The sequence below is a fragment of the Drosophila montana genome, unplaced genomic scaffold (genome assembly GCF_035044405.1).
Source record: "Drosophila montana isolate Dmon_TW-CO22-7 unplaced genomic scaffold, ASM3504440v1 contig_1417_1, whole genome shotgun sequence".
Lineage (NCBI taxonomy): Eukaryota > Metazoa > Arthropoda > Insecta > Diptera > Drosophilidae > Drosophila > Drosophila montana.
In genome coordinates, this window is record NW_026996370.1 from 293,048 (window position 1) to 313,771 (window position 20,724).

General features: G+C 38.4%; 1 long non-coding RNA gene across 1 annotated transcript; it reads left to right on the forward strand.

Annotated features, from left to right (window-relative positions):
• The first annotated feature begins 1,422 nt into the window (after window positions 1-1,422).
• LOC135430035 (uncharacterized) lies at window positions 1,423-19,546 on the forward strand. The gene is made up of 3 exons (XR_010436521.1): window positions 1,423-1,683; window positions 2,063-2,626; window positions 19,507-19,546. It is a non-coding gene; the product is annotated as an uncharacterized LOC135430035 (long non-coding RNA).
• Window positions 19,547-20,724: the final 1,178 nt, after the last annotated feature.

Here is a 20,724-nt window from a genome sequence, read left to right on the forward strand (position 1 = left end):
CAACAAAGCTGCACGAAAGAGTTAACTCCACAGAAGGGTCGTGTGTGAGAGAGTGCAAGAGAGAGAGGCACAGACACATGTCAATGCGAATGGCCAACAAAGAGCTTATTGTTCAGCTGAGTGGGTGGGGTTTGGGTTGAATCTAAGTGAAATACCATGCTACTTGAAGTGTAATTGCATTAGCAAAGTGGCTGCTAAGCTTTAATTGTATTCGTTTCAATGTCAAACTGCATTCAGCAGTGCTTTAAATGTGCATTTCAATTTGAATAAACGACCGAGCGCGCGCCGCTGCTAAGGTTATCGATATAACAACTGAATCGATATATCGATATTCCAATATCACACAGAGTATCAATACAAAACACGATCGTCTCGTTTATAAGGAAGTAATAGTTTCTGAGTAACGAAGATTAAATACTTTTCCGCATATATTTATGTGAGATATGTGACGATATATTTATATATGTCAGTTATTCATAAATGATGTCTTAATACCAAGATTCTGAGCAGGCACAGCTGTTAGGCTTATCGATATAAGAGAGATATATAGTATGTATCGATTTTCCATTATCACAATGAGTATCCGAAAGCACGATCGTGTCGAAAGAACTAATACTTAGTTTACGACTGACGAAGATTAAATACGCTTGCCCACATATTTATGTATATCAGATAGCTGTATGCTATATGCTATATGCTATAGTACTCCGATCAGTCCGATTTTTATATATGCAATGCCTGCAACAAAGAGATATCCGTCACACTGCCAAGTTTCCCTACCCTAGGAAATATAAAACGTCTTCTTCAATACGTTACACATTTTTTGGCATAACTATATTATCCTCTGCAAACGAATGATTAGTTTGCAAATAATTGACACAAAAGAGCTTATATATTCCGTATGTTGTAATTATATATTAATTGTTAACAACTCTAACAAAACACATAATTTTGTTTAAACATACTTTGTTTGCCGTTCTTTTGTGTTTACAGTTATTGTTTTAGAAGGGCTGCCCTTTTGGTTGTTTTTAATTGTCTAAGTTCAATTACGCAAAGCTTTAAAGCAGGCATGAACAAAAAGAGCATGTTCTACACTGAGCGAAATGGGCAGACTAAGCGAAAAAAGCAAACTTAAATAGTGAATAGAGAATGGACACAGTCAGACGGAACATTGTCGGGGTTCGCATTCCCCTTTTCTCACAGTGCTCGTCTGCTCTTCGGCTGCTTTTCGTTTTCATTTTCTAAGCTTTTGATGCACCTGCTAGGTGTCGATGGCTGCTTTAAAGTTCCGTAAGCTGAGGTGCTTACAGTTATTCCCGCTCGTTCTACCTACGCTTTGCCGCTGTTTTGATTTAATAGTGCGGCTCAGTTATCTCTTTAATAGGTTGTCAATATCCATTTGCAAAGTGCTGGTCGCCAAGCGCACAACTTTCTGAGCAGCCATACAAAACGCGTTCACCGTTAGCGCCCTCCTGCACGTCTGCTGTATACTTTTAGTTTTCATCATGAATTTTCGAAAAGTTTGACGCGCGCTTCGCTAAAATTGCAGCAGCCGAAGCAACAGAAGGAGCGGAAAAGTTCTTATCTACCGTTGCCGTTGCCGTCGCAGTCGCAGTCGCAGTCGAAGTCGCCGTCTTACTTATCTTGGCATAAAATTTGTTTCCACAAGGCAGTCAGAGTCGGGTGAGTTGACTTGAGTTTGGTTTCTATACCCTGTAGCTAGTGAGAATGAGTTAAAGAGAGTATAATGATTGTGAGCGAGTGTAAGTAACAGACGAAGAGATAAAGCATAGATATAATAAGCATTCACAGCAGAGTCGGTCACGTCTATAGGTCTGTAAAATCTCAGAGGTGAAAAGAGTGCACGTCTGTAAAATAAAGTAAAACAGATTGAATGTTTGTGATCGTATCTCGATGCTGTGTACAGGGTAGTCTCTTAGTCGGTCATTACCGTGCTTGTTGTTGCTGTTGTTGTTCGTTTTTGTTACTTCTCCTCTGTTTTCTTGTCAACTTACTCTTGTTAACGGCTCTTTGGCTGACGTTCTCCAGTTTGTTTTCTTAGGTGACGGCAGCCAGTACCATTTTAATATGTCCCTAGCCGCGCGAAATTGCTGAAGACATGTTTGTTTTTAAACAGATTACATTATTTTATGAACGTATTTCTCCGCCTTTGCTGCTGCTGCTGTAGCTGCTACTGCCGTTGATAATATGCAAAAACTTGGCAAACAATAACACGCACCCAGAAAAGCGCCAAATGCTACTAAAAAGTTACACACATACACACGCAACACACACACATGAATGCACACATACATCACACATGCTCAGAAAAGCTCTCAGCTTGTGCAAACATTGCCTGGGAATATTGCCATAAGTTTCATCGACAAATTAATGATGAGTAACCATAAACATGCATTACATAACAAAACAAAACGGGAACATTTTAGCGGTGGTTTGGTGTGCTTTGTTTTGCCGCGGATTCTATTGCCGTCTACTACCCTCTCTCTCTCTGTCTTGTGCTAACTGTAAAGTTTACATCACATACGACGCGCGTAAGCTTTGACTTGCACTTGAAAGCTGAAGAATAGCGTGAATGGCAGGCGACAAGTGTGTCAATATCAGTTTGGTAAGTGGCAATTAAATTAATTGTTAAAGTAGTTGGCAATTTTTAGCAATTATTTTTGAAATTTTATTAAACATATATAGAAGGTGAAAATTGAGAATTATACACCTAAATATTTTCCTATTATATTTGACTACTATAAATATTCAATATATAGTGGAGCCAGGCGACAAGAGATTTAAATAGGCAAGAATTATGTTTAGTTTAGAGGCCGTCAGGTGAAAAGTATAAGTTCGTTGTGGCTTTATATACAAAGTCTCTAAATCTCGTGAAAAATCTCATATTTTTTGCAAAACAACCATTTACATAAATCAGCATTTATATCAATGCTCATATTTCAACTGACTATCTGCTTTCCTTTTTCATGTTTTAACAACTTTCGAACGTCTGACATTTCACAATGCATACCATGTGTCATATAAAAGACTCGCATTCTTTTCTTCCATGCACACACAGATGCTTATACACCCACACACACGCTTAACATCAATGTCAGCTGTGTTGCCTTGTCGCCTGGGCTAGTTCACATTCGCATTCCATCTACTTTGGTACCCACTCAGCCCTGTTCTCGTCATCTAATCCCATACCGACGCACTCCAGACGCTTTACACGTGCTCCACGCCATTCAAGTGCCTGCAACCGGTAACTGGCAACAGCAAAGGTAGCGTCAGCGGCAGCGGCAGCGGCGGCGGCAGCGGCAACAGCTCCTTGGCATAATCGCTCAACAACAAAGAAAAGGGAGAGAGAGAGAGGTGCCAAAGCGGAGGCAGGTGGCGAACGGGTGGCCACGTGGAGGTGCTCAGCTAAGACATTTTATCTGTGCCTTTGCGTTGCCAGCGCGTTCCGTTGCGGATGCGGAAGCTTGTTGATGCTTTTACCATTTGTTAAGTGCTGCTTGTTGCTCCAGCTGTCGATGCTGAGGTCAGCGCTGCAGGTGCTGCTTTTCCACCTGCCTTTTGCCATCTCTGCCTGTTGCTGCTGCTGTCGTTGTCGCTTTCCCTGTTGCTATTGGTTATGTACTCAGACATGTAGGGTACGAATTGAGAGCCGCATACATCAGGTCCAACACAGGAGATTCTGCCACTGTGTCTTGGAATTTGCACTTGGATTTTTCGGCTTACTACGTGCTTTGGCGTTTGCTTTTAGTTGCGCTCTGCGCTATGCACTAATCCTAAGTAACTGTTGTTAGTGGCATCGACTGCAAGAAGAGAAACAAGCAAAAGTGCTCTAATCAAATGCTCCCGACTGCATAATACTCATTAGCAGTACAATAAGCTTTGAAAACCTTCAAAAAACGATCCTAACCAGCTTGACAAATTTATGGAATCTGGCTATAAATTTGTGGGCGTGGCAAAAATATATTAGGATCGATTTTTGGAATATTTTTTACATTCTGAATTTGGACACTCGAGCTGTATAAGTGTAAAAGATGTGGTTTTTCTTGATTTGAGATATATTATCTTTACTTTTACACAGATCAAGTTGGTTATTTTTACAAAACCTATATACTCGTTTCACTTTCTGAACGGGTATTAGAATACCTAAAGCCACTGCAAAGTTTGCCACGCAGCTAACTTCATGTGAGGTGCAATTCAGTCAAAGTTTGGCGAATCAGAAATGTAATAGAGAAAAAAACGTTGCATACGTTGAGGCGTCCCACGGTCTGGCACTAAATATACCCTAATAAAATGGTATAACTAACTGCATATATAGTTTAATTGTACAGATATTTGTCAAGGGCTTCCCTAAATTGGGTTAGTGAGTTCTTTTTGTCGCAAGATTCTTGAATGTGCTTAATAAAATATGATTTATGCTTCAATTTATAGTTTGTTTTAAAGAAAATGCTTTACTTTTTTAGTGTGTATGAAATTCGTTGTGTGCAGTTTTCTAAGCTTCGCCTCGTTTTTGTTTTTGCCATCGAGAATTGATACAAAACTAAAAAGACGCTCCTGACGGATTGCTGCAGTTAAGGACAGGAGCAACATCAGCAGCAACAGCAACAGCAATAGCAGCAGCTTAAAAGTGCATTTCTCAGTTACGACAGATGGAAATTTTATGCACGCTGTTCTTAAATTACAAGTTTATATCTTGTAGCTGTAGCTGTATTTGTATCTGTGTCTCTATTGGTATATTAGTGCCAAATGCTTTTCTGGGTGTTGCCAGCGACTATTTGAAAAATGTGCATTGCTTGTTAGCGATTTACCCTTTTCGGTTTTGTTTACAACTTGAGCGAGTCGAGTTGAGTTGTTGAATTCCCGAACATACAAATTGTCAAGGTGCCAAGCGCCAAATGCAGTGCAGATTATTTCCATTAAGGTAAATCCGTCGGGGGAGGTGCCGTATTACACCGAACATCAATATCTATTTGGCAAAGTGCTTCTACAAAAAGTTACTAAAATAATGTGCATTGGCATTTTTCGTGTGCTATATGCGCATTCTAAGTAGTTATATAAATCGATTTGATGATGTTCTGCGATTATTTCAGTTTTGTTTGGAAAAGAATGAAAGCTGCTTTCAAAGATGAAAACAGTTGTAGAAGTCTAATGAAGGTTCTATCGACTTTGCTTGAGCCAAATTTAAAGCTTTATATTTTCAACATCACTTTTTGACGCAGTTCCCAATCCTAGGTTAATTTGAATCAACACCTAGCATCTTAAATTGTATAGATATTTAAATATAAGTTCTAAGCTTTGTAAATGAGCTTGAGGTCGAAAATATATTACCCATATTCCAGGCAGGACAGGTGAATTTTCCAAACAATTTACATTTAATGTTCAAAAAGAACTTTCAAAAAAGTTGCAAGTCAATAGGCTGGTAAACACAAAAGCTTCAAAAGTCAAATTCCACCAATTTTCCACTGTTGCGGTTGGAATTTGACAGTCAATTAGAACAAACATATTGTTGGAGGAGGGGCACAAATAGACTTAAACTTTGGCTATCCAAGTTAACAAGATATTTTTCAGTTTGGTTAAATCAACTTCCGTTAAGTAAAGTAAACTGAAGCAAGGCTTAAGGCGGATTCGTGTTAATAAATATTTTGCTGATTTTAGCTTTTGTTTACTTTGGCCTTGTGCTCCCGCACAATCTTAACTAATTTAACCCGCTGTTTAATCAAAACGTCTCTATTTTCAAATGCTACCTGCTGTTTACACAAATCAGATTTCTTTACCTTTAGCTAACCGCAAACAAAAACGCGAAATGTCTGTAAAGCTAATTACATTTTGTGTGCCAGGGATTTCAATTAATTTATATGTATTTAATTTAATTGAATATTTCCATGCGCCTCGGCGCCCTTTCAAGCTGATTGCTTAGAAAATCGTTTGATTGACACAAAAACGGGACAAACTGAAGCGAGAGGCTTGTCACACACACACACGCACGCACACACACAGAGAGAGTTCATGACACATGTTTTGCCTTAGAAAAACACAAGGTCACACAAGTCGTTTGGCGGAGTGAGGTTCCCCAGACGCCAACACGCTAAAGCAGCTAAGCAAAAAAAAAAAAAGGTCAGAGGTGGCATTTAGTGCTGCAGTGGCTCCTTGGGGTCTGGCTGCCTGCTCGACTGCGTCAGTGTTGGCTTAATTAATTTCTTTGGCCTTGCTCAAAAAACGATAAAAAAACACACACACACACACACAAATCGCCATCGAGAAAGTTGCCAGTGTTGCCAAAAGCGTACACACACGCCCCTTTCAAAGGGGCGTTGCCAGATAGTATGAATTCAACTAATAAATTACAACACAAAAGTCAATAAAATCATTGAATTCATTATAGGTACATATACACAGATCGCTTCTGTGTATGTGTGTGCGTGCGTGTTTGTTTGTCTTGGGTAATTTAAAGCTTTGCGGCAGTTTTTTTTTTGGGATTTTTCGGGGCGTTGCCATACCCTTGACTTTTGGTCTATCAAGGACATTGCCGTCTCAGCAGCATCCCAAGTAAATTAAATGAATTGAACAAATTTACGTAAGTTTCTTAGCTGCATGTTGAACATTTTCCACATTATTTGGATATGCTCCTTAATTTACATGGCTTTCCAACAGCTTTCCGCCCAGTTCTTGCTCTCTCTTTCTCTCGCCTCTTGCTGCTGTCCGGCCTGTACGGCTTTTGTCTTTGCTGTCGTCCGGTGCAAATTGTCACTAACGATGCGCGTAATTTTATGGCCAGGGAGTTTCTACTTCATTTAAAGTCGCCTCTTCGCACTGGCGTAAAATGTTTGTTGGGCTTTAGCTAAGACCCAATGCTGCTGATATGGTCTGGATGGTCTCTTCGGCTAGATAATAACTTCACTAGCTATTTTCTAATAAATTAACTTTGAATGAAAAATAAATCAGCTCAAAGCTTGAGCACAATATTGAGGAGGTTGGAGGATTGAAAACTCAAAGCCAGAGCCTAGACGACATGCAAATGCGGTATAAGGGTAGATAATTTTTTTTTTACTTGTAACTTTTGATAGAATTACGTTAATATACCCTTTGAAACCGTACAATGAAAGGGTATATCATCTATCAGTTTGCTGATAACTTATCAGAGAATTATAAATAATATATATAATTTATATATAATTTATAAATTTACTTATAGCTTACCATAGAAATGTAATAAGATACTCTGTATTATATAATGGTATATAATTCATAATTTTATTCATAACTTTCCATGGATCTTATACTCTTATACCGTGTAGTTACATGCCATTGTAAATTGTGGCATTTTAAAATCTACAAATGATTGGATCCGTGTTCGAATCCCACACTAAATATAGTATTTAATAATAATAATAATAATAATCATAACAATACCTTTATTAATAAAAATAAAGATTAAAGCAATCTCGAGAGGAATCTCTAATGTAACCACGACAACTTCCGATTATGTAATCGCTGCAGGGTATTGAAAAACTGTAAAGTTTTGCACCATGGCAAATAATGATAGAACTGAAACAGACCTAAAAGCTGAACAATTTTCGAGTTTCTCGTACCGGAAATTGCTCGGGATTGTTCTTAATTTGCCAGACAACAGCGTTGAGCTGATGGCTTTGCTTCCATTGTTGTTGTTGCTGCTGCTGTTGACCACATGCTTGAGATAGCATCAGTTCCAGTTCTACGCCCCCGAAAACGCACACACACACACGCACACACACGCACACGTTGCTGTAGACTTTTGAGTGATGCACACATGCAGAGATAATTTGTTAGTTGACTGTCTCAGGCGAGTAGCTGCATTATGTTATCCCGAAAGGACCCCAAAGGCTTCTGTTGCCAATGTGCGTAATTCCGTCGCCCGCTCAACTTTTCACTCCCACATTGATAACAACACACTGAACAGAGTACAAAACTTCTGTGTGTGGGCAACTGCCCAGCGGCTTTTGTCGCATGTTTCCAGCTTGATGAGCTAAAAAAGTTTCACAGCACTGCTTTTAGAATTTCAAACATTTTAATTGCTAGGGTGAGCGGAAGGCAGCGACGGAGAAAAATGAAAAGCGACAAACCAAACTTTGCGCAAGCAAATACTTTCAAATACCCTGGTAAATGCACTTAGTAATCTTTTATGAAATGATATTTCCAACACATTTGTCCACTAATTTGTGGTACTATAAATAAAAATTTGTAAGATCTTTCAGCGCTTAAAAAATAACAAACCAGATAGTGTTGGGTAGTACAGATAAGCTGCAACAAGTTAGACAGTGTTAGAAAGTGCAGACAAGCTGTAACAAACCTGACAGTGTTGGAAAGTACAGACAAGCTGCATCAAACTCGTGAGTGTTGGACAGTACAGAAAAGCTGTAACAAACAAGACAGGGTTGGAAAGTACAAGAAGTTGTACAGCGTGAACTTAAGTTTAGTTTGAAGAAATAAAATTAAAAATAAATAATAAATAAAAAGAAAAGCCCTTACGAATTCAGGTATTCAGCAATATATTTATAAGTATTTTCTATTTAAACTCCAAGCAAAACATCAATAAGTCAAGTTTGAGGAAAAAAATCAGGCTTAATTTAAAAAAAAACACCGACCTATTAAAGTCAGGCATGCACTACATGCCAATCCAATGCCATAAAATAAGAAATTAAACTGCTTACGAATTCAGGGATTTAGCTAGTAAATGTAAGCTTCTCCATTTCAACTTAGTCGGAGAAAATGCAGCTTGCTTTCAATAAATAACTAGGGTATTAAATATATTTATGCTGCATAGTTTCAGGCGTCGCATTTGGACTTAATAGTCGGTGCTCATTAAGTCGCCTGCTTGAACACCTTGCTGCACACACACACACACACACACACACACACACACAGACATACGAGCACGAACATACACATGCACACATACAGTGAACGTTTTGTCACATTTACACCTATTGCCACTCCCTATCGTACAATAAATATGTGCTGGCAAATCTGCTTTGATCCCTTTTGGCGCATTGTCGTCAATGTTGCGTTACGCCGGCGTTGCCTCTGCCCCCGTCACCTCCGTCACCTTTGCCTCTCTGGTTCCACTTCCACTTTCTGTCTCCGCCTTATTGATGTTCTAATTCGCACTTAATCCAATCTAAGATTCGAATGAGCAATTTCAAATTATGATTATACCTTGGCACACGCCCACTCAGCCGCAACAGGCAACAGGCAGCGACTGCAAAGCCACCGACTCTAGGGACACTCTATAATAGAGGAAGGTTGTTGGATTGTTGCTGCTGCCAGGGTGGGGGGGATGTTGAGGGGGGTCTTGAGCTGGTTTTTTCGGGGTCGGCGGGTCACGGTGGAGCTAGCGCAAAATAAGAAGAAAATTATTTGAAAATATGACGCTAATGAAATTTTATGGGCCATGCGAAGGTTTATTTTTATTATATTTTTTTTTTGTTTTCGTTTATTTTCTTATACCTCGCCATGCATACCCTTCGCCCGCCCTCGCTTTGCATTGTTGCAAAGCTGATGCCCAAATAACGGTAAATTAAGCGAGATAAATCTGTGTAGGAGGAGAGGAGCTCAGCTCAGTTCAGTTCAGTTCAGTTCAGAGTCCGGAGTCCGGACTCTACAGTATTTGAGTGTTGGCATTTTCCTGGGATTAAAACTTCAGATTTTTTTCGTTATTTTTCTTCTTCTGTTCTTATTTTTTTTTTGCCTCCTTTTGCTTTGTTTCTGTTTTTATTTAGCTTTTCGCGCTGTGGGACTCGCCTCTCTAATATTTGCACGAAAACCGGGCTATTTATTTGTAAACAAGTTGGCATTTTTAAAAAATTTACATCATTTTTTATGCTTGTGAGCTGCTGCTGCTGTTGTTTGTGAGAAGGGAGGGAGGCCATCGCATAAAAATTGGTTATAAAAATTGTTTAGCCGTAAATGAAGTATACGCATCTTTTGATGAATTTGTTTTGCAGCCAAAACGGCGCCAAGAGCAAAAGAAATATATTAAATCAGCCATTGAGTGTGATTTTTATGGATCGGTAATAACACGCACTGAGCGTAAGATACAAATTTAAATTTAATGCCAATCTCCTAACCGAGGGGCAACTTTTAAATGCCCAACGAAGCGTCAGCCCCGATAACTTGTACACATACATCAATGTCCGTAATATGCGAAATATATATTTAATAGTATATTCATTTTGTTATGCGAAAAAAAAAAAACAGATATTAGATAATCAAATGAGCAAGGGAATATTAAAATGAAGTATAATTTTATATGAGCTAAGAAGCTGCATACACATTTTAGGACTTTTATTTTACAGTCTGCTTCAAAAATAAACGATAAAGTACGGATGTCTTCGACACGCCGAAAATGTAATACCCTTGTATAACCGTAGGGCAAGGCTTTGCAGATATTGTAAGAATAGTGAAGTTCGTAAATGCCGAGTTTGATGAAAATATCGTGGAAAACATAATATTTTGCCATACAAAAACTCATTATTCAACCGGTTCTTCCTATGATATGATAAAGTAGTAAAATCTTGATAAGACCTGGCTCATATATAAGCAGCATAGTTTATCTTATAAATGCCGGAATAAGTCAAGTTATCTTGACTAAAAAGTCATGTTTTTCATAAAAGAACTTAATTTTCCTTCGGAAAGTATATAATATTCGATATTGATAAGATTTTGCATATATGTTAGGATCAGTTAAACCAATAAATGCCTTGTTTGTTCAAGGTGTATTATTTAAGAGCATTCTTTTAGACCGAACGTATATGATATAGTGGTCCGATCTGGCCGGTTTCAACATACGTACTGCCTGCACCAGAAAGACAGACATATGCGTGTTTTCAGGGCGATTGCTTGATTGCTGAGAGACTTGTTCGCATAGAAACTGACAGACGGACGGTCGGACATGGCTATATCAACTCGAGAATTGAATATATATATATAATCATAAAATCACTTTTCTAAGGTACTAACAAAAATATACTTTTAAAGAAAATACCTTTATGCAATAATTTTGTTTTTATTCCAACCAAAACGAATTACGTTTTTTATTGTGGCCACTTTAAATTTTCGGAGAATTCTGTTTAAACTTTTTAATGCAAAATTGTTTTTCTAGGTTTTCATATTTCCTAGTAACTCATCATGCATTTGTATCTTTTCGCTATATTCGCACTTGTTGGGTCTCTTTTGCTGCCCAACTGAAAAGCTTTGCGCTGGCGGGAAACCGAGAACGTGCATTAATCCATTAGCCATGGCTCGGACATTTATATGATAGCCCAATTGCTGAAAGGAATCTAATAAAGGGCATCAAAAGCAACACTTAAATAGTTAGCTCAGCTTTCGAGTAAATATCGAGTTATAAAAGAAGTAATTTTTAAATGATGTCCATCAATATGCGAACTTTGTAAAGTATTTGATATATCGCAGCTTTTCCAATGGATCCACTCAGCTCATTAGCCAATTCGTTCTGGCTGCCATTTGGCCTTAACCCATGCCAAGTTTTGGTGCTATCACAACTTTCAGCCCCAACCATTAGCCTAATTGATAGTTTTTTATTTCTATTTTTATTTGCTAGTTGGGCAATCAGTATTAAATAATAAAAAAAGAGCAAGGGAAACTTTAGACATGATTGATTCGCAGCTGTGAAGTGCGTTGCGAAAGAGATTTATTTGCCATTAAATCTCAATAAAACGATTAATCTAAATCTTTAATCAAATTACATTGCCCGCTGCTCACTTTGTCGCCCGCTCGCTAAACTGTTGTGGCGGTTTTTTTTTGTTATTTTAAATTAAAATGTAATAGAAAATTCATTGGGTTACATTAAAAATGCACTTATCGGCTTAACCCGGGCAAATTGCACAGATCCTGTCGCACGCCGCCCGCCGAACCCCAACTCCCTTTCGCTGCGGACCTAGACTCGTACAAATTGCATGAAATTAATTAAAAATGCACGTGTGTGTGTGTCTCTGTGTTTGGTGTCGCTGTGTGTGTGTGTTGTGGCATGCTTTTGTCAAATGGGTGGCCTAAAGTGACCCGCAGGCTGTTGCAGCTTTGCAGCACGGGCTGGGGCAGTGGAGCAGGAATTTCATACATCGATTTATTAATGTCAGGAATGCGCTACCTGCCACGCCCACGCAGCCACCTACATTCGTGTAAGTGTGTGTGCGTGTTTTTTTTATTATTTTCCTCAGCAAATGTCGCCGCTTGCGAATCGGCTTGTATGGCGGGCTGTAGGCTCCACAGCAGCAGCAGCATTTTTTGACGGCATCCATCAATTTTTTCCAATTTTGCATGTGCATTATTAATGCATGCAGAGTGTGGCGGGTGGCTTGGCCAAGGGAGGGGTGAGGTATAGTGCGGGATGTATGTGTGTGTGTGTTTTTTCTGCCTTGTGCGACGAGTCCCTCGTGATTGTTGTCTGAAGTTGCGTGTTGTTTCAGCTGACAAAACGTGCAATGTACAAGTCGACATTCTATACCCTTGTAAAGGATATAGTTATTTGTATTATATTTGTATTATATTTGACGTGTTTATTTCATATTATGCAGTTGTTTTCAGTTGCACCAGGTTACCTGATAACTTGTGGCATAATAGAGAAAAGAAATAGAGAAAGTTTCTTTAATTCTGCTTCTAAAGGTTTAATGAAGATATAGACTTGCGAAAGAAGCACGATATTGACTGATAGAACTGCCGAAACTATGACAGCAAATGCAATTGTTGCGCGCGTAGTCTAAAAAATTGTCCAAATTGTTAAACGTTTTATTATATCTTAAACTAAAAGTATCGATAGGGTATATATGCAGATACCTTTGGCATCTCACTGACTAAATCCAGCTATATGCAGGGCCACTTCTTGTCGTATTTCCCCCTTTGGATCAGTGATATCCCATCAATATCTTTCAGCTCCACCTATTTTTATAATTTAATATAACTTATAATAATAATTGTGTGTCCCCATCTGTCCATAGTCTATAACAATTTTCTTTGCTGTTAACAAATTTTTACCCCTTTATGACGAATAAAGATTATATTTTAGTTTTTACAAAACTATACTTTTTTCTCTACCTTCCTTCTAATTCTTCAAGACATTTAAAAAAATAGATAATTTTTTAACAAGCTCATGTATTATCTAAAATAACTCAACAACTTTCATGTACTGGAGTTAAAGTTAAACACTTTAGTTTACATTGCTCGTAAATTTGCATTTGCTTATTAAATTGCATACCTCAGTTATCTGAACGTTGAGCAACTGGTCGAGTCACCCTCGCTGAGAGCAATGCTCGCCATAAAAGTTGTTTATTGTTGTTGCTTTTGTTATGGGCTATTGTTGTTGGTTTTGTGTAGTGACTGCTGTTATTTTAAACGTATTGCTGCCACAGCTACTGCCACCGCTTGCTGCACTTGCCATGCAACAGCGTTGAGCTTCCACTGGGAACGTTGAACGTTGAATGGCAAACGCATTTTTGCATAACGCATTAAATATTCCAGTTTGTTTTTCCCTTCTGGGTTTCAATTTAAACTGCACCCAGGCTCCACTGTCAGACAGTTCTGGCCATGGGCAACTACTGCAGCAGCAGCAGCAGCAGCAGCAGCAGCAGCGGCAACAGCATCTACAGCTTGATCTTCTGCTTCAGCTCCAACATGCAACTTGCAACTGGCAACTGGCAAGTCCTCAGCTTGCCGGCGCTTTTACTTTCAGTTTGTGTGTTCCACATTTCAGCATTTGTGTGCTTGCGGGGGAGGCGGCGGCTGATTGCGGGGGCAGCTGCTTCATCTTATTCTACCCTGAAGCTATAGAAATGGGTATATGGATTTTCATAATAGTATGCAAATGTAACATAGTTGAACAACTAAAGCACTTCTGATAATATAAAGGGCTTAAATTCTCAATCATTTACAGTTGCAAGAGTCGAATTATCGAGAGTGAGTTATCGATAGCTGCACATTCGATTGCTTCGATTATATATGGTTATACATTGTGGATATTTCAGATGGTTTTTAATAAGAAAAGATTTATCAATAAAATGGAATTCGTAATTTAATTTAATGAAATATTAAATATATTAAGTTTAGCACACTCCGGATTATCGAACTATCGATAGATCTAAAAGCAACCCCTATATATACAGAGGCTTAGTCCTTTGAATCCTACCTACAGGATATCTGCGAGTCAAGAACTGGCAAGTGGTTTGTTCCTTATTTTTTTCGCCTCTGTTTAAAAAGTTAACAAGCGAAATATTTTGATATACCGTCTCGCGGTACGAATCACGCTTCAGCTGACTCGACTCAAGTAATGCATGAATGCATGAATGAATGAATGAATGAATGAATGAAAGGAATGGTTGACTGACAGTCGGGGAATGCCTGGCTGTCATACTGTCTGTCAGTTAGTCTCCCGACTTGTATGTGTTTGCCTGGTTTGTCACATTTGCATGATAAATAAATTTATTTCGCTGTCTACTGCCGCATATCTAAAGCGCGTTTCCTCAGTTTTTTTTTTTGTTCTTTTTTATCTTTGATCTCAGTTGAAGTTGTTGTGCACAAAAAAAAAAACTGTTGTTGTTATGCTTTCAGCGCGGCGTTAGAAGTAAACGCTAATATTCGGGGACGCAATTTATGAAAATTACTGCATAATGATGCGCACAAGGACGAAATGGCGGACGTGGGGATCCAGTCCAAACAAACTGGACTTGACCGGGCCGGTCATAAAAAATAAGCACCGCCAAACAGTTTGTGGTACTGTGTGTGTGTGTTTTTTTTTTTGCTTTTGTTATGCCTGTGGTTGGCCCACGCTTCGGTCATGTGTCGCAGTATCTGTTGTTGTTTTTAGCTGCTGTTTATTGTTGCTGTCGCTGTTGTTGTTGCTGTTGTTGTCGCTGTTGTTGTTGTAACTGTAGATGTTGTGACACCATGTGCGCCAAGTGTTGAAATGTTTTTTAACACTCAACTTTGGCGACTGCTTTTAAACACACATTTATCGCGTTACTCTATAATTGTCAAAATGTATTGTGCACTTTGTAAGGCGATACGAAGGTTAAGATATTTGTAGTCTGCAGAAAGCAAAGTTTAAAAATGACATAATGTAACTTTTGTCTGTACTTGAATATTTATGAAGTATTTTAAAAGGGTAATCAAAAATTATACGATTAAATTATATAAACTATTATCAATATTATTTAAGGAAAATTTTAATTTAATTATCGAACAATTATTAATTATTTATGATATTATTTTTTATTATTTATAATATTTTATAAAAAAATAAAGTCAAGCAAGTCAAAATTAAGAGCTTTATTAAATTATATATCTGTATTTAAATATACATTTTTTTTATATAAATTTCAAAGCGTATCAAAAGTGCGACGTGTTGGTCGCCAAATATTTCATCTTAATATGAATTTTTTATTTTGTTTTTTCCTTTTTTTTTATACCCTGTTTTTTATATATTTTTTGGATAATTTTTTTCGCTCGGTTCATTTAGCAACGCCCCATGCAAAACTGCGTCCGAAAAAGAGCAACAAAAAGCAAAAAACAAGAAAAAAAACAACATAAGTGTTCATGGTGGCAAGAAAAAACTTTATATTTGTTCTACAACATTGCGTGCGCTGTGCTTTTGTTTTTGTTGTTGTTGTTGCTGTTGCTGGTGTTGTTGTTGTTGCTGGTGTCCTGGTTTGTAGCTGGTCTCTACGCGCGCGGGTTGATAATAATTTTATGCTTACCCAACGCTGTGTTTTTTTCCTCTTCTTCCTTTCGTTAAAAGCGCAAAGTTTTGCTTAAACGCTCATAACAGTAAAAATAAAATAACAACAACATTATGCACAGCACAAAAAAAAAAACCAAACAAAAAAGAAGAATGTTTACAGTCGCTGGTTAAGTGGAACTATGTGAAGTGAGCTGCAAATATTTAAAACAATTTGCTGGAATTTTAGTCTTCAATAACAGATAGTTTAATGCATTGAAAAGAACAATACTAATACTCTTTGGTCTAATGTTTAGGCAGGTTCGCAGCACGCCTAAAGTTAAACAAAGCGCAAGAAAGTATGCTATGAAAACCGCAAAAATTTCGTAAGTGAAAACTTGCCGCGCCTTTGCATGTGTGTGTGTGTGTGTATGTTATTGTAGCACAGTTAAACGTAGTAAGCTGCTTTGAAAAATCACACACACGCACATACACACAAAAACAAAGGTATTTTTCTTACGCAACAAAGCTTAGATTGCCCGTACTTTGCTTGAAATGCATGCGGAATGCTCTGCAGAAAGGTTAGTTTAATGCATGCTAAAAGCTCAAGTATTTTCTCTTGAGCTGAGTATTTGTGTAGACACCTTAAATGACAATCTTAAATGATTATGTATTTTATGCGTGTGTCACATTTTTATAAATAATTACTTTTATACATTTCTATTTACTGCATTGACTCTTTGTTATAGAGTATAGCATAAATTGCTTTGTAGCATTTGCTTTGGCTTCTTCTGCACATTTGTTGCTGTTCTAATGTTGCGTATACGCCGCTGTGTGCGTGGCATCTGAAGCTAATGCCATTTTACAAAACTTTTATGTTATGCAACGAAGCTGGCAAAATCCATACACCAAACTGTGTTGCCCCCATCCACCTCTCACTTGCCACAAACACAGCCCCAACAACTTGCAACAACCCCTACAATGGCCAAGCGTTCCTCCTAATGGCGCATTTGTGCGCTTTTGAAGTTTAGCCGCGTGCATTTCGCGTTCATTTGTGAAAGCCAAAGGCAAAATGCAAAGCCCAAAGCCCCCAGCGGGAAAGAGAGAGAGAGAGAGAATGAGAGAGCGTGGCGGAGTGTGTGCGAGAGAGAGAGAGAGGGTAAGCGACCGTAAACCATGTAGAGCTCAGCGTGTGACACTTGAGCCGCATTGTACAAATGGTTTATAATAAATTTGGCATTTTGTGCAACTTTTTGTGTGTGAGGCAAGGATTTGCAGGACATGGTCAATTAAAGCTTTTAATGCCATGCAATTCGATTAGGTAAATTAACGCCAACTGCAGCCGTTCGGCTTTTATAATTTGCATATATTTCGCAAATCGCGAATAACACACACATAGATACACACACACGCACACGCAGCGCATTTTCCAATTTAATTAAACTAATTTTCAGCCTCGCAACGCTTATTGATCATTAGAAAAGTTTTTTTTTTGTTTTTGTTTTGTTTTTTCCAATCATTTTTGCGCTGCAATTCCGTTGCTGCTGCTGCACCTGCTGCAAATGTATTGGCAATGTGTTGCCAATGCCAAACTAATGACACTGTCATGCCATGGCAGCACACAACCCGCTGCCCGTCCGTCCGTCTGTCCGTCTGTCCGCCTGTCCGCCTGCCTGCCTGCCTGCCTGCTGTCGGCACCCATTCTCCAGAGCCAGCCCATTGTTGGCAAGGAAAAAGTTTTGTGCCGTAGAAAACTGTGCCAAACACGGCATAAAATGACAGGCAAATGTCTTTTAAATGACGCGAGTGAGACACAAAAGGGAACGGCCGCGGGATTTGCTAGTTCTAACTCCCCTTCTCCCCCGCCTTGCTCTCCACTAGCACAGTTATCCACATTGCGCCAGCGATGCCAGCGTCCGTCCGTCCGCGCTGTCGTTGTCGTGGCTGACGATGCGCAGCTAAGCCCGTAAAAATCTATTTTTCAAACCAGTTGACAAGGCGCCTCCTCCCAGTGGAATCGCTGCCGAAGTGCGGCAGGGAGATGGGCGGGGGGGGAGTAGTTGCAAAGGCAACGGGGCGTATGGAGGATATTTTATGTGTGAAACACAAATGAAAAATGGTTCGCAAGTTGGCCAATATATGGAAAAGGTATATTAAGTTTATACGCATCTAATAAGATAACGCCTGCTGCATACATAAATTTGTGAATATCAAGATATAGTTTTTCTTTTTCATTTTCATTTTCATTTTTTGGCCAAAACTAACGTATTGCCCAATCAGAATATTACATCATTTTTGATTTAAGCTCGGAGTAGGTCAGTTCTATACCTCATCGCCCATAAATCTGAGTTTAAATATTTAATTTTATTGCTATCGTAATTTTTATTTAGTTCAAATTTATTATTTTGTGCTTTTTTTATGTGGAATTTACATGGCAGCTAAGATTTAAAATACAAACATGTTTCTTAATTTTTTTATATCCTTTTGAGAGGGTATTGTAGTTTTGTTATGAAATGTGAAACGCTCGGAAGGAGATATCTTTACCAAACTTGGCATTCGAAGGTTTCGCTACATAACTTAACAACATCGGACTAGTATATCATACAGTTTCCATAGGAACGATCGGTCGAAAATTGACTCAAGATATCTTGACTTATCTAACATTTACCTATTAAACTATTTTAATATGAGACAAGTTCTATCAAGATTTCAATACTTTATTCTACAAACCCATAGGAAGATTCGGTTGAAAAGTAACTAAAGTAAAGGGAAATTTCTACAAGGGTATCTAATAGTGGGCATGGCAAATCCTTACCTTCCCATTTAAATATAGTTTTTCCATCTTTAATACAGCAAACAAACAATTTCACTTTTAAATGCTGCAATTTGTGGTTTTACATTTTATCAAAGATTATCTGTGTCAGCTCTGCCTGCTCTTTTAACGCAAATATTTCATATTAAAAATATTTCTTAAATCCATTTTACATTTAAAGATTTACGTACAAAGAAATTCATGCGGAGCTATGACCTGCATTGCAAATAGTTCTCTAACCAAAATACTATATTCAAGCTAGATAAATTTATACAAATTCAAAAATAAAACATAATAAATAAAGAGGGCCAAAATATGTATTAGGCACAGGCGACAAGAGAGCATGACAATGATGACTACGTTGACAGTAAGGACAGGAGGTTTTCGGGCTTGGGTTGGGGTTGGGTTTGGGGTTGGGGTTGGTTTCATAACGTGCCCTTGGGGAGCCATTTCAATTATCAGGCCACAGACGCACTCAAGCCAATAGAATACCAAAACATATGCTCAAATATGGAGCACTTCTGCACAAATTTCGCAAATACAAACAAATGAAACGTCGAGACATGTTGAGGGTCTGCTCAAGGGGTCAATCCTGGGTCAGACATGCTACACGTAAGCCTGCTGCAGCAAGAACTCGGCCCTCGGCCCGGGCGGCAAACAAACACGGCAATCATGACACTTTTTATGCATTTGCATATAAAAAACCCCAATGGCGAAAAGGACGTGGAGGACCCAAAACGAAAGTTTTTCTTTGCCATTCAAAATTTATGTGCCAAAGCAAAATCAATAAACTGACGAAACGGCCGAGTTTCAGTTTTCATCTAATTCTAACCACAGCGTAAGGGTATTCGAGACAGCATGAACTCTGTACAGAAAGTTAAATCATATTTGATTTAGTCTAATATAAAATTTAAAACAATTTTTTAACATTCACCTTTGATTTTAAACTTTCGTTTTGCATTTTATTTTCTTTCAGAATTTATGCTCGGAGAACTCTTAATAATATTGTGTTTGTGGTAAGTTTAATTTTTTTTTTATTTACAAAACTATTCTATTTTTTAGAAATAATTATTTAAATATTTTGAAATTTTAATTATTTTTCCCACGAAAGCGTGTTAAAAATTCTGCATGGTTTTTTTTCTGCTTTTCTAAACTTTTTTTTTTATACATTTTGGCCTTTGGGCTACTTTGCCACGGCCTGCTTATCAGTTGACAATAAATTTTTGTTGCCCAGGGACATAAATTGAGCGCAAAGGTCCCCACATCCCTTTGTGATGTATTTGTGTTTGTGGGTGTGTCGGTGTTTGTGCGGGAGAATGCGTTTGTGTGTGTGTTTGTTGTCTCATAAAAAGCGTTGCATACTTTGCGGCATTAAACGTGAATTTTATGCACCAAAATTATATAGCATTGCAGTTAAGGAGACGGAACAGCAGATGTTTGAATCTTGAAAGCAGGCGCTCTGCTTTGTGTTTTTTTTTTTTAAGTTTAATTAAGTTGAAAATATTTGTTGCTTTAAATAATAAGAACCGTAACAGTAACAGTAACTGTAACAACTGAGCCTGAGCAATGCCGTAAAATCTATAAAAACAAACGCAGGAAACACGGTAAAGCAAAGCAAATGTTGGGCAAAAGTGTGGAGTCAAGTAAAAGGCACGGAAATAAAATGCTCAGTAACTGTAAATACAACGCGGCGTATGCGTAATGTGAGAATTTTATGCAAAAGAGCCTTTGGTGCGACAGGCAACAAGGATAACAGCAGTAGCTAGCACAGGAGCAGCAGAAGCAGGACCTCGAGCTAGAGCTGAAGCAGCTTAGATATTGGACAACATCGCCTGGCGCTTGGCTTGCGTCTGACTATAAAACGGCGCCCAGAGCCCTGAGTTCGGGCAGACCATTTGCTGAACGTGGTCGTTCTCAATGTTATTGTTGCTGTTGTTGTTGTTGTTGCCCATTGCCCTGGCCTGGCATTAAAATTTGAAGCACCAAATTAACTGCAGCTTTTGCACAAGCGAAACGCGAGAAGCGCTCACAAGCTTTATAATACGCTGTAACCAATGAAATGTTTAAAACGGGCACATAAGCTACGCCAGGCACTTTGAATATAATATCTGAAATCAACTGCATATATCTTGAACTAGCGGGTATTGCCCGACCTTGACCGTGGAACTCTATATGCGTTATATGAACTTTATAT